This window comes from Balaenoptera borealis (genome assembly GCF_965194805.1).
Source record: "Balaenoptera borealis genome assembly, chromosome: 2".
Lineage (NCBI taxonomy): Eukaryota > Metazoa > Chordata > Mammalia > Artiodactyla > Balaenopteridae > Balaenoptera > Balaenoptera borealis.
In genome coordinates this window covers 176,560,162-176,572,772 of record NC_138867.1, presented here as the reverse complement: position 1 = coordinate 176,572,772, position 12,611 = coordinate 176,560,162, and the positions used below count along the sequence as shown (strand labels likewise).

Sequence of the window (12,611 nt, the reverse complement as noted above, 5' to 3'; positions counted from 1 at the left end):
CATGAGACTTTTATGATGCTGAAAGGTCATACGTGCAGAGTGGGTACAAGAATCCCTAGGCCTGTTGCTGCAGCCACACCAGCCCCTCACTGAACCCCAAACACACCTAGCATGCTCCTACCTCTGGGCTTCCACTGGCTGTTCCTTCTAGATATCCATCCCCACAGCTCCCTCCTCCCTTTAGTCACATCTCTGCTAGCATGTCACCTCCTCAGAATGACCTTCCCTAGCCACTTAGCCATCACCAAGTTGTTTACCATCACCTGTTTTATCGCTACCTGACATTATATTACTTAGCTTAGTCTCTGGAACCCAAGGGCCTTGGTTCAAATCCTGGCTTCACAGTTACTGGCTGTGTGACCTTAGGCATGTTATTTAACTTCTCTGAGCCTCAGTTCCCTCATTTATTTGATGGGGATAGTAATAAAACCTGCCTCATACAGCTGTTGGGATGGATAAGCAACTTGGTAAATGGAAAACCTTCAGAAAAGTGCCTGGCCCACACTAGGTGTTATTCCCAAAACTAATATTGTTTTTATTATTTCTGGGTACCCTCTCTCCTTCCTTCTCATCCTCACCCCCGACTAGAATGTAAGCCCTTCTGAGGGCTAATACTTCAGGGGGCAGTATTTGTTTTATTCACTGCTGTATTCTCAGTGCCCAAATGGCCTGGTACATAATAGATGCGCAATAATTGTTTGTTAAATGAATGAATAAATGAGGTTCTACTGGACCTGTCCGAGCCTCAGTTTTCTCATCTATAAAATGGGATGATAAAAGCATGTACTTCACAGATGTTGAGGATTCCATGAAATAAGTGCTACTGTTACTATTTTTAGCAATAATTCACAGTGAGTCTACAACATAATGCCTAGTACTTAGAGGGTATGCAATATAATTGATCTAGATCTAGAGGCAAGGAGAATTGTGGGGGACACATTTTATTACCTCCAACACTCTTGCTTTCTTCCTTTGCTAACAGAGCATTCGCTAGTTGATTGACTATCTGCCTTGCTCTATACTTGCCACCCAGCCTCCCTTGCTTCTCACTGGCCAGAAGTGTGGCTGAATGACACATTTCTGGCCAATGAGACCCAAGCAGAAGTTGGCTGGGGGGTTCAGGGAAGGGTGAGCATGTTATTTGAGCCTCAGTTGCTTTATCTATAAAATGGGGATAAAAACAGCAATTGGCTGGGGTGAGGATCACACAACTGATATAGAGGGATATCTAGGTGACCATGATGCTGGCCTTGATGCCATCTAGCTGCTGGCTTCCAACAGCACCAGACACCAAAATCCAGATTGTTTGGTGAGGAAAAAGCAACCTTTTTGTTTAAGCCACTGCAGCTCAGGTATTTTGATACTTGCAGCCCAATGCATTCCCAAATGATAATATTGAATTTTTCTGGATCTCCAAAAATGCTCAGGATGGGGTAGATGTTTATTAACATTTTTTTACGTTAACAAAGTATAGATTGAGGCTCAGGCGCGGCAACATAAAAAAAAAATGGGAAAGTGGATGCATTTAACTGGATGCATTTAACTTCCTGTACAGCCCAGGAAGAGGTGACAAGAGACAGTCTATAAGGGAGGGAGAGTGTTACAAGGTGAATTGTGTCCCCCCAAAAAAGATATGTTGAGGTCCTAACCACCAGTACCTCAGAATGTGACTTTATTTGGAAAGAGGGTTGTTACTGATGTATTTAGTTAAGATGACATCATACTGGAGGGTGGGACCTTAACCCAGTATGACTGGATTATAAATTCAGGGAATTCCCTGGCAGTCCAGTGGTTAGGACTCTGTGCTCTCACCACCAAGGGCTCGGGTTCGATCCCTGGCTGGGGAACTAAAATCCCACAAGATGCGCGGTGCGGCCAATAAATAAATAAATTATTCTAAGAAAAGAGATACAGATACACAACAGGAGAACGCCACGTGGTGATGGAGACGGACTGTAGTGATGCGTCTACAAGCCAGGGAACACCAAGGATGGCTGGCAACCACCACAAGCTGGCAGAGGCAGGGAAGGATCCTCCCCTAGAAACTTCAGAGGGAGTGGAGCTCTGCCGACACCTTGATTTCAGACTTCTGGCCTCCAGAACTGTGAGACAGTACATTTCCATTGCTTTAAACTCCCAGTTTGTGGTACTTTGTGATGGCAGCCCTAGGAAATGAATGCAAGAGTCGAAAACAGCAGGACACAATGCAAGAGGCTCACTCAGGCTTTCAGCTCCATGACTTGGAGCAAATTGTTTGCCCACTCCTGGGTATGTTTAGCACTCTCTGCAGGCCCAGGGCACAAAGATGGATAACAAGGGTCCTCCGTCCATGGGCATGGCATCACTCCACATGCTGCAAAGTCCTTCCAGCCTTCCAGAATCTCCCCAGGCAGAATTAACACATCCCAGGGTGCCCTCAGTGCAGGTTTAGGTGGCTGCTGTCATTCCTGTGGATTTAAGATTATCGATGCCTTTGTCTCCCCAGCAAGTCAGGAACCTCCCTGAGGGCAAGAAATGGCCCTTTCATCAGTGCAGCCCAGCATGACAGAACCATCTTCTGGACAAAACCAAGGGGTGTAGAACTTCCCTAGCGGTCCAGTGGCTAAGACTCCGTGCTCCCAATGCAGGGGTTCAATCCCTGGTGGGGGAACTAAGATCCTGCATGCTGCACAATGCGGACAAAAAAAAGAAAGAAAAAAAAAAACCCAAGGGGTGTAAACCCACTTAGGTGTCTGGGCACTCAGAAATGCCCTTCTGGTTGAAAGCAAGAGAATTCACACATGGGTCTCAATGAAGACCCCAATGCTGGTGTTGAAAATGCCTGGGTCCAAATCCCAGTCCTACCTGGGACTGGCTGAGTCACCTGTAGGTAAATGGCTTTGTTGCTCTGTGCCTTAGTTTCTCTAACTGTAAAATGAGGAACAATGGCAGTCCTACTTGGTAGGGCCATTTCAAGGATTAAGTCTTTTTTTAAAATTTTTATTAGAGTATAGTTGCTTTACAATGTTGTGTTAATTTCCACTGTACAGCCAAGTGAATGAGTTATATATATAGCCACTCTTTTTTAGATTCTTTTCCCATATAGGTCATTGTAGAGTATTAAGTAGAGTTCCCTATGCTATATAGTAGGTCCTTATTAGTTACCTATTTTATATGCAGTAGTGTGTATATGAAGGATTAAGTTTTTAATCCATTTTGAGTTCATTTTTACCAGTGATGTAAGAGAAGGGTCTAGTTTCATTCTTTTGCATGTGAATATCCTATTTTCCCAGCACCATTTATTGAAGAGACTGTCTTTTCTGCACTGACTCTTCTTGGCTCCCTTATCAAATAGTAGTTGACCACATATGCATGGGTTTATTTCTGGGCTCTCAATTCTGTTCCATTGGTCCATGTGTCTTTTTTTAATGCCAGGACCATACTGTTTTGATTCCTGTTGCTTTGTAATATAGTTTGAAATCAGGACATGTGATACCTCTGGCTTTGTTCTTTCTCAGGATTTCTCTGGCTCATTTCAAGGATTAAATGAGATCATGCCTATCAGATACTCAGAAGTCATATGCACAGTAAGCGCTTAATGAGTATTGGTCCCATGCATGGGTGGACAGCGTTGGCTGAGTGCATGCATGGAGGAAGATGTGAGGCCAGCAAGCTGCCCCCAGGGCCAGAAGGTCAGCACTGGTGGACTAAGAACTCTCCCCTTATATCATTCCCTTCCTTATGTAGGTACGGGAAGGGAAAAGGGCTGACTGGGGGGATATGAGAGACCCAGGATAGCCTGACTTGACACTTAACTTAACTCCATCATTACTGAGCACCCACTGTGTTCCAGGATCTGATTTATAATACAAAAGCCTCTCTGGCTGTAGCAAATCAGCTGGATGGAGACTGGTGGGGAGGAGAGGCTTTGATGAAAGTGAGAGACAAGGATAGCTTGGCATGAGCTGGTGGCAGTGCGGGTGGAGAAAGGTCTATGGATTCAAGATAGATTTTGGAGTTGGAGTTGACAGAGTTTGCTAATGGACTGGATGTAAGAGGTGAGAGTAAGGGAGAAGTCTAGAGCAATCAAGTAGATGGTTTACCAGTCAGTGTTTATGTGCCTTCCCTCATGTCCCCCTGGCACGCAGCATCACAATGTAACAAATTATCCCCAAACCTAGTGGCCTAAAACAATGTGCACTTATTATTTCACAGTTTCTGTGACTCAGGAATCCAGGTGTGGCTTAGCTGGGTCCCTCTGGCTCACAGAGGTCCCACAGGGGTCCCACAGCTCTCACAGAGATGCAACCAAGATGGCGGCTGGGGCTATGGTCTTGTCTGAAGGACTGAATGGGGAGGATCCACTTCCAAGCTCACTCGCTGTTGGCAGGATTCAGTCCCTCACTGGCTATTGGTCAGAGGCGGCCTCCTTTAGCTCCTTGCCACGTGGGCCTCTCCATAGGGCAGGTCACAACATGGAGCTGGCTTTCCTCAGAGCGAGCTAGAGAGGGAGAGTGAGAAGATACCTAAAATGGAAGTCACTGACTTTTTGTAACCTAATCTTGGAAGGGATATCCCACCAGCATACCACATTCTTTTTGTTTTTCTTTCTTTAAGATTTTTTTTTTTTGATATGGCCCATTTTTAAAGTCTTTATTGAATTTGTTACAATATTGCTTCTGTTTTAAGTTTTGGTTTTTTGGCTGTGAGGCATGTGGGATCTTAGCTCCCCGACCAGGGATGGAACCCGTACCCCTGCGTTGGAAGGCAAAGTCTTAACCACTGGACCACCAGGGAAGTCCCACCTTAGCCACATTCTGTTGGTTAGAAACAAGTCATAGAGTCCCACCCATACCCAAGGAGAAGGAATCACACAAGGGTGGAGATTGATGGGAGCCATTTAGAGACTGCACCATGCACATCAGTCCAAGGGCTCCATGTCGCTGGCACCTGCAACTCTTTGCCTGACAGCTCTCTCTGGCTGCAGAGGCAGCTCAGACCTGCCTGGGGTTAACCAGACATTCTGGAGGATACATTCCCCTGCTAGCATACTTCAACCAATGAACATAACGCAGCTCCCTCATCCTTCACGTGAGATGACGCTGAGGTGTGTGCCCCACAGGTCTCGGGGGGGGGGGGGGAATTAAGCCCTGAGTGTCCCAGTATAACCTGCAAATGGATACACTCTTGGCTGGGTGCCCTCCCTCCTTTGTCTCCCCTCCCCTCTTCCCTGCCAGTGCTTCTTGCGGTTGCCTTTCAGGTAAATCACTTGTATTCGAATCAAGGTGTCTCAGAGCTCATTCTGGAGAACACAGCCGTGTTCATTTCCTAGGGCTACTGTAATAAATTACCACAAACTTGGTGGCTTAAGACAACGGAAGTATGTTGTCTCACAGTTCTGGAGGCCAGAAGTCCAAAATCAAGGTGTGGGCAGGGCTGTGCTCCCTCCGAAGGCTGTAGGGGAGAATCCTTCCTTGCCTCTCTCCTGGCTTCTGGTGGCGGTGAGCCATCCTTGATTTCATCGGCTTGTAGCTGCATCACTCCAATCTCTGCCTCCATCTTCTTCTCTGTGTGTCCTCTCCTCCTCTTGGAAGGACGCCTATCATTGGATTTACAGCCCAGCCTACATCCAATATCTATCATCTCAAGATCCTTGGCTAATGACATCTGCAAAGAATAAGGTCACATGCTGAGGTTCCAGGTGAACATGAATTGGGGGGGGGCATTATTCCACCCATTACACTAATGGAGAACAGTGGTGCTGCCATTAACTGGGCTGGGGAAGACAGGAGAGGTGCAGGTCTGGGGTGAGTGGAGGGGTCAAGAGTTCTGTTTCGGACATGATACTTGGGCATACCCACCAGGTTTCCAAGGGGAGACACCCAGGGGGGCAGCTGAAGGCAGTGGAGAGGCCCAAGCTGGAACTGTCATTGGAAGATAACATTGTCAGATATAAGTGGCATTTAAATCCTCAAAACTGGTCAAGATCACCAGGGAGCTGATCGTAGACACAGGAAAGAAGAGGGCAAGCTCATGGCTCTCTCTCCAACATTAAGGACAGGGGATGAGGAGGAATCAGCAGAAGAGACTGAGCAAGGGCAGTCAGGGAGGTGGAAGGGGAGCTCAAGAAGCATACCGTCCTGGAGGCTGAGAAAAGATCCTTGAATTTGGCAGGATGGAGCCCTTTCCCTGGCTGGGCAGGGACAAAGGCCCAACTGGAGTGGGATGGAGAGGGGATTAGAGAAGAGGATCTAGAGCCGGGGAGGAGAGACAGCTCTTGGAATGCTTTGCTGGGGACCGAGAATGTATTAGTTTCCTGTGGCTGCTGTAACAAATAGCCAGATCTGGGTGGCTTAAATACAACAGAAAACAAAAACAAAGCAAAACCAAACCAGAAAACCCACAGAAATGTATTCCCTCACAGTTCCGGAGGCCACAAATCCAAAATCAGTGTCATCAGGCCAAAATCAAGGCAACCCTCTGGAGTCCCTAGGGGAAAACCTATTCTTTGCCCTGACCAGCTTCTGATGGCTCCAGGTGTCCCTTGGTGTATCACTCCAACCTCTGCCTCCATCTTCACATGGCCTTTTCCCCTATGTTTGTGTCTCCCTTTCTCTTCTCTTCTAAGGATTAGAGCTCATCCTAATCCAGGATGATCTCATTATAAGATTCTTAATTTAATGATACCTGCAATGACCCTCTTTCCAAATAAGTTCACATCTGCAGGTTCTGCAGTAGGAATGTGGACATATCTTTTGGGGGGCCACCATTCAACCCACTACAGGAAGGAAAGGAACAGGGTTGGGGATGGGGAGGGATGAGGGGGTGACGTTAACAATCCACATGGCCTCCCACAGCTGCTGTTTCTAAATCAGCAAAACAAGGAGTGTCACTGGCCTTGAGACTAAAGGCTGAATATGCCCAGGACAGTCATGGCTACATCTCAATACAGGAGAAAACCTCTCTGCCCAGAAACAGGGGGAAAGCTCCCAAGTCTCTGGCCACTGATACACGCCATTCCTCGGCACCTACCTAGCCCTCACTTACACTGGACCCCATGACTTTTCTCCTAGGTCTGAGCCTGCACCATGTTCTTTCAAGCCTCAAGATGTTTGCCCAGGGGAGGACTTCCCTGGTGGCGCAGTGGTTAAGAATCTGCCTGCCAATGCAGGGGACACAAGTTCAATCCCTGTTCCGGGAAAATCCCACATGCCGCGGAGCAACTAAGCCCGTGCGCCACAACTACTGTGCTCTAGAGCCCGCAAGCCACAACTACTGAGCCTGCATGCTGCGACTACCGAAGCCCACGCGCCTAGAGCCCATGCTCCACAACAAGAGAAGCCACTGCAATGAGAAGCCCGGGCGCCGCAACTAGAGAAAGCCTGCGCGCAGTAACGAAGACCCAACGCAGCCAAAAAAAACAAAAGATGATTGCCCAAGGGACATTCCTGGTGGCCCAGTGGTTAAGACTCTGCGCTTCCACTGCAGCACTGCAGGGGGCACAGTTTTGATTCCTGGTCAGGGAACTAAGATCCCACATGCCACGTGGCAGGGCCAAAAAAAAAAAGAAAAGATGTTTACCCAGGAAGTTCCCCCAACCTGGATGGCCTTTACTCCTGCAACTCTGTTCATCTGTGCTCCAAGTTTCAGCTTAAGGGTCTCTTCCTCAGTGGGTGGGGGCCTTAGTTATGCCAAAAATCCCGTTATTGATTCCATCACAACACTCACTCTCTCCTGAACAGTTTCCATGATTGTAATTACATAGTTTTGCACAATTATTGTTTTTTTTTTTTTTTTTTTTTGGTTGCGTTAGGTCTTCATTGCAGTGCGCGGGCTTCTCATTGCGGTGGCTTCTCATTGCGGTAGCTTCTCCTGTTGCAGAGCACAGGCTCTAGGCACGCAGGCTTCAGTAGTTGCAGCACTTGGGCTCAGTAGTTGAGGCACAGGGTCTAAGCAGTTGTGGCACACAGGCTTAGTTGCTCCGTGGCATGTGGGATCTTCCTGGACCAGGGCTCAGAACCCATGTCCCCTGCATTGGCAGGCAGATTCTTAACCACTGCACCACCAGGGAAGTCCCATAGTTTTGCACAATTATTTTTAAATGTCAATCTCTCCCCCCAGTCTAGAATGTGGGCCTGGGGAGGCCAGGCCTGGGAGAGCACCATGTTCCTTACACCTAGCTCAGGTATGGCACACACACAGCAGGTTCTCAGTAAATGGACCCAGGTTGCTGGAGGAATTCCTTTGTCCAGGTGAGGGGGATGCTCTGGGTATCACCCAACCCGAGAGGTGACTTGGTGTCTCAGTGGATGTTCTGGAATCTTCTCTGGGGTGAGGGGGACACCAGGCGCACATGCACACACACACAAAATTATCACCCAGACCCCAATTTCTTGACGGAATATTTTCCTCCCCCGGGCAGAAAATGAACCATTATTAAAACAACACAGCGACCGGCTGGGAAAACCCATTTGCAGCGATTTATATCGCATCACCGCGGCTGGCTGCCGAGAGGAAATGGGAGGAGAAGCTCCGGGTTTAAGCACTGGGTGAAGAATCGCGTTCCATCAGAGGGAGAACAGATGGGTGTTTTTCCTCCCCTCTCTCCCCCTGCTCGGGCTCCGAGTCAGGAATCCATGTCAGCCCTGGGTATGTTCTTGGTGTGATGGAGGCGACTCTGGGAGTAGGCGGGCCAGGCTGCCGGGCCCCAGGGGCCAAGGGGGGGGCTTGGGACCCGGCCAGGACGCCCTGTCCCTCTGCCCACTTCCTGTGCTGCCACATGGGTCGGTGGGTCGCTTGATCTGAGCCCCTTCCCCCAATCACCTTCTTTTAATTTTTACATTTTCTTATCACCACCTGGGATTTTCCTCTCCTTTTATTTCCTCCCTCATCCATTGCCTCCTTCCTCAAAAGCAGTACCATGTCCTGTCCCTTCACCCCAGGGCGGAACACACAGCATTTGGTCAAATATACGCAGACATGGGCTAAGCCACCATTACCCCGCGCATCATGTTCTGACGTTATCATTTATGCATCTGCCCTCCCCGCCAAGCTGTGAGCGCACTCAAAGGAGGGCGTTCTTTCATTTGTTTCACTCATTTATGGATCCACGATACTTCCACCCCCAAAGAAAACCTGATGCACAGCCAGCGTTGGGGTGGGGGGGTGATGCGAGCATGACTTGAGTCATTTGGCTGTTTAAAAGCCGGCAGTGGCTTCTCTCCTTCAAAGTTGAAACCCGTTAGCGTGGCTCTAACGGCCCCTCCCAATCTAGACCCAAAACACCTGTTCAGTTTCATCCTAACACCCCGCACCAGCCCGGGACCCAGGCACTTTCTAGTCAAACCCGCTGGCTGATCCGTGGTCCCTATCTCACCCATGATGCTTTGCGTGGCTGCCTCTGAACGTTTCTGCACCTGGATACCTTGCCCCGTCTGTGTCCACCTTTTGAAACTGGGAGTTTGACACCCAGAGCCCAATCCAGCCCACGGATGTGATTTGTTTGGCCCATGCAAGGTTCTTAAAAATTGTAATGAGTTGCCACCTTTTAAATATCAGGCGATTGTTGCATAAAAATCTGTGTTCCTGGCTTTCCATCAAAAGACGCAGCCTCTGTGAAGCTGAGGGCACACGCCCAGCGCAAGGGGCTGCGCTCGGTAAGGGCAGCCCCACACCGAGGAGACAGCACAGGTTTGCCGGCTCTCATGTGGTGAGTAGTTAAGGGGACTCTGGACCCAGACGGAATCACTCAACCTTCCTGTTCTGGAATCTTCTGCTTGCCCACCTGAAGCAATTCTCCTGGCTTCTCCAACCTAGCTTGGTTTCCTGGGAGGCTGGGCTGTGTGGACCCCAACGGGTTCCTGGGTCCTCTGGCTCAGGTTGGATTCAGCCCATGAGGACCCCTGCGGTTGAGGGGGAGGGGAAGTGAGAGAGATATTTGTTCCCCAGTTTGGCCTCTGTGGACCACCTGTGTCCCTGTCACTCGAGGTCACAAGTTTTCCCCATCCACGCAGCCTGTGGTGTTTCTAGCTTATGGCAACTGCTCCCTCCCCTTGCCTCTCAGACCTAGGTGTGCTAACCCTCCCCGCTTTACTAGCCCAAGGTGTGGCATTATTCCCTGTGGTTCTCTACATCCGTCCACGCTTTATAAATTCATCCCTTCGTTGAACTCTGCTCAAATTACCCAATTTGATTGAACGTACCATTTGTTTCCTGCCTAGGGCCCTGACTGTGATACAGCCTCTATGCCTCAGTTAACCCACCTGGTAAATGGGGATAATATCTGCCTCTAGAGTTGGTGCAAGGGTAAATGAGTTAATACTGTGTAAGGAGAGGGCTTATCAGCAAGTGCTGATAAATGTTAGCAATTATTATTATTCTTTGCCACAGTCCTCACCACTCCTTATTGCCCCCCATCACTGAACTGAAGGTCACCTGTGCTACTGCTGATGCAGTTGTCTTCTTGACCCAGCTGCTCAGCATGTTTATATTACCTACTGTCCTCTATAGGCGTGTGTTGTCACCAGCTCTCTGTTGTCACCTCTGCTGCAGAGTTCCCAGGCTGTCCTCCACCCCATGGGATGTCCATCCCTCCATGCTCTCCTCCATTAATAGTGATCCCAGGAATTCCCTGGTGGTCCAGTGGTTAGGACTCAGCGCTTTCACTGCCATGGCCTGGGTTCAATCCCTGGTCGGGGAACTAAGATCCCACAAGCCTCACCGCGTGGCCAAAAAATATATATATATATATTGGAGTGATCCATTCAAATGTTTGCCTTCCCCACTGTACCACAAGGCCTTCCAGGGGCTTCGTAAATGTTCAGAGAATTGAATATCAGGGCCTGTACTAGTTCCCTAGGGCTGCTGTACCAAAAGACCATAAACGGGGTGGCTTAAAATAAGGAATTTATTCTCTCACTGTTCTGAAGACCAAAGTTGAAATCAAGATGTCAGCCAGGTGATGCTTCCTCCACAGGTTCTAAGGGAAGATCCTTCCTTGCCTCTTCCAGCTTCTGGTGGTCCTTGACTTGTGGCTGTATCACTCCAATCTCTGCCTCTGTCTTCACATGGCCTTCTCCTCTGTCTTTGCCCCTTCTCTTCTAAGGATACTTGTCATTGGACTTAGGACTCACCCTAACCAGGATCATCTCATCAAAAGAGCCTTCATTATATCTGCAAAGGCACTGTGTTCAAATAAGCTCACGGTCCCAGGTTCTAGGTGGACATATCTAGGTGTGGGGGGCCGCCATTCGGCCCACCAGCCAGGTCCCAACAGCTTCCGGAGCCCTTAGCTTGCTTGCTTTCTCTCTTCACTCATTCAGTCTTTTGAAGCCAGTGGAGACTCAGAGCCTGGCAGCCCAGCCCCTGGCCCCTGGCCTCCGGCCTCCGGCTCACAGTGGGTGGTTCCCTCCCCCACCCCCAGCCCCACCTACGGCAGGGGGTGGGTGGGAGGAGCGCATAGGTCCAAATGTCACCCGATGGCCCTCTGTTTCCAGTGCAGGCCGAGCTCTCGGGAAGTCTGCTCCTCTGTGAGCTGCCGAAGAGCTGGGGTGAGCCCCCATCTGCCCCCCTAGCTCGCAGAGAACCCCCCCACCCCCACCCCGCAAGTACTGTGGTGGGTGTTTTTCACGCCTCTGTGGCGTCAGGCTGAGCTGAGCGGTTGTCATTTCTCTTCCACGTGTCAGAACTCTGCATTCCCTTCAACAGTTCGCAGGCTGGCCTCTGACCTGCCTGCAATTTCTTTCCAGGGCTGACAGGTTGGGTTAAGAGAGAGCGCTCCCCTGAGCCGAGACATACTTTTTGCTGCAGCCCTCCCCTTGCCAAGAAGGCCCACAGCTCCTGCTCTGCACTTTCTCTGGACAGAAGCTGTGACCTCACTTTCCTACCATCCCCTCCCTCCATTGCAAAATGGCCAAGCTGGCCCAGGGACCAGTTCTGTTCAGCCTGTTTGGGTTAACTCTTTTTAAAAAAATATAACTTCTTTTTGAGGTAAAATTCACCTAAGACGAACCATTTAAAGTGTACACTTCAGTGCATTTTTGTATATTCAAGTGTTGTGCAACTATCACCAGTAGCTAACTCCAGAACATTCCTATCACCCCAAAGGAAACCCCGGACCCATTAGCAGCCACTTTACATTACCCCCTCCCTTCACCCCCACCCCCCCCTACGCCCGGGCAACCACTAATCTGTTTTCTGTCCCTATGGATCTGCCTCTTCTGGACATTTGATATAAATGGAGTCATGTAATCTGTGGCCTTTTGTGTCTGGCTTTTCTCACTCACTGTCATGTTTTTGAGGGTCATTCATGTTGTAGGGTTCACTCTTTTATTGTGAAGCACATACTTCTAAAATACAGTTCTGTGAATTTTAAAAATATGTTCCACCCTGATCACCACCATAGCTTTATAGAATTTTCCAGTCCCTCGAGAGCTCCCCAAGGCCACTTTCGGGTGAGTGCCTTGCCTCAAAATATCAATTTCCCAGTGGTCCTCACCTGAAGGTGATTGTGCCCTCCCACAAGGGACATTTATCTCAACTAGGCACATGCTACTGGCATCTAGTGGGCAGAGGCCAGGGATGCTTCTCAACATCCTCCAATGCACAGGATAGACCCCCTACAACAAAGAATC

The 12,611-nt window shown here is 49.2% G+C and overlaps 1 long non-coding RNA gene across 1 annotated transcript in view; it reads left to right on the top strand.

Annotated features, from left to right (window-relative positions):
- Positions 1 to 7,734, top strand: part of LOC309624726 — a 38,846-nt gene extending 31,112 nt beyond the window's left edge. Inside the window, exon 3 of the long non-coding RNA XR_014242102.1 lies at positions 7,053 to 7,734. This is a non-coding gene — a long non-coding RNA (uncharacterized lncRNA). The remainder of the gene's footprint in view (positions 1 to 7,052) is intronic.
- The last annotated feature ends 4,877 nt before the right edge of the window (positions 7,735 to 12,611 follow it).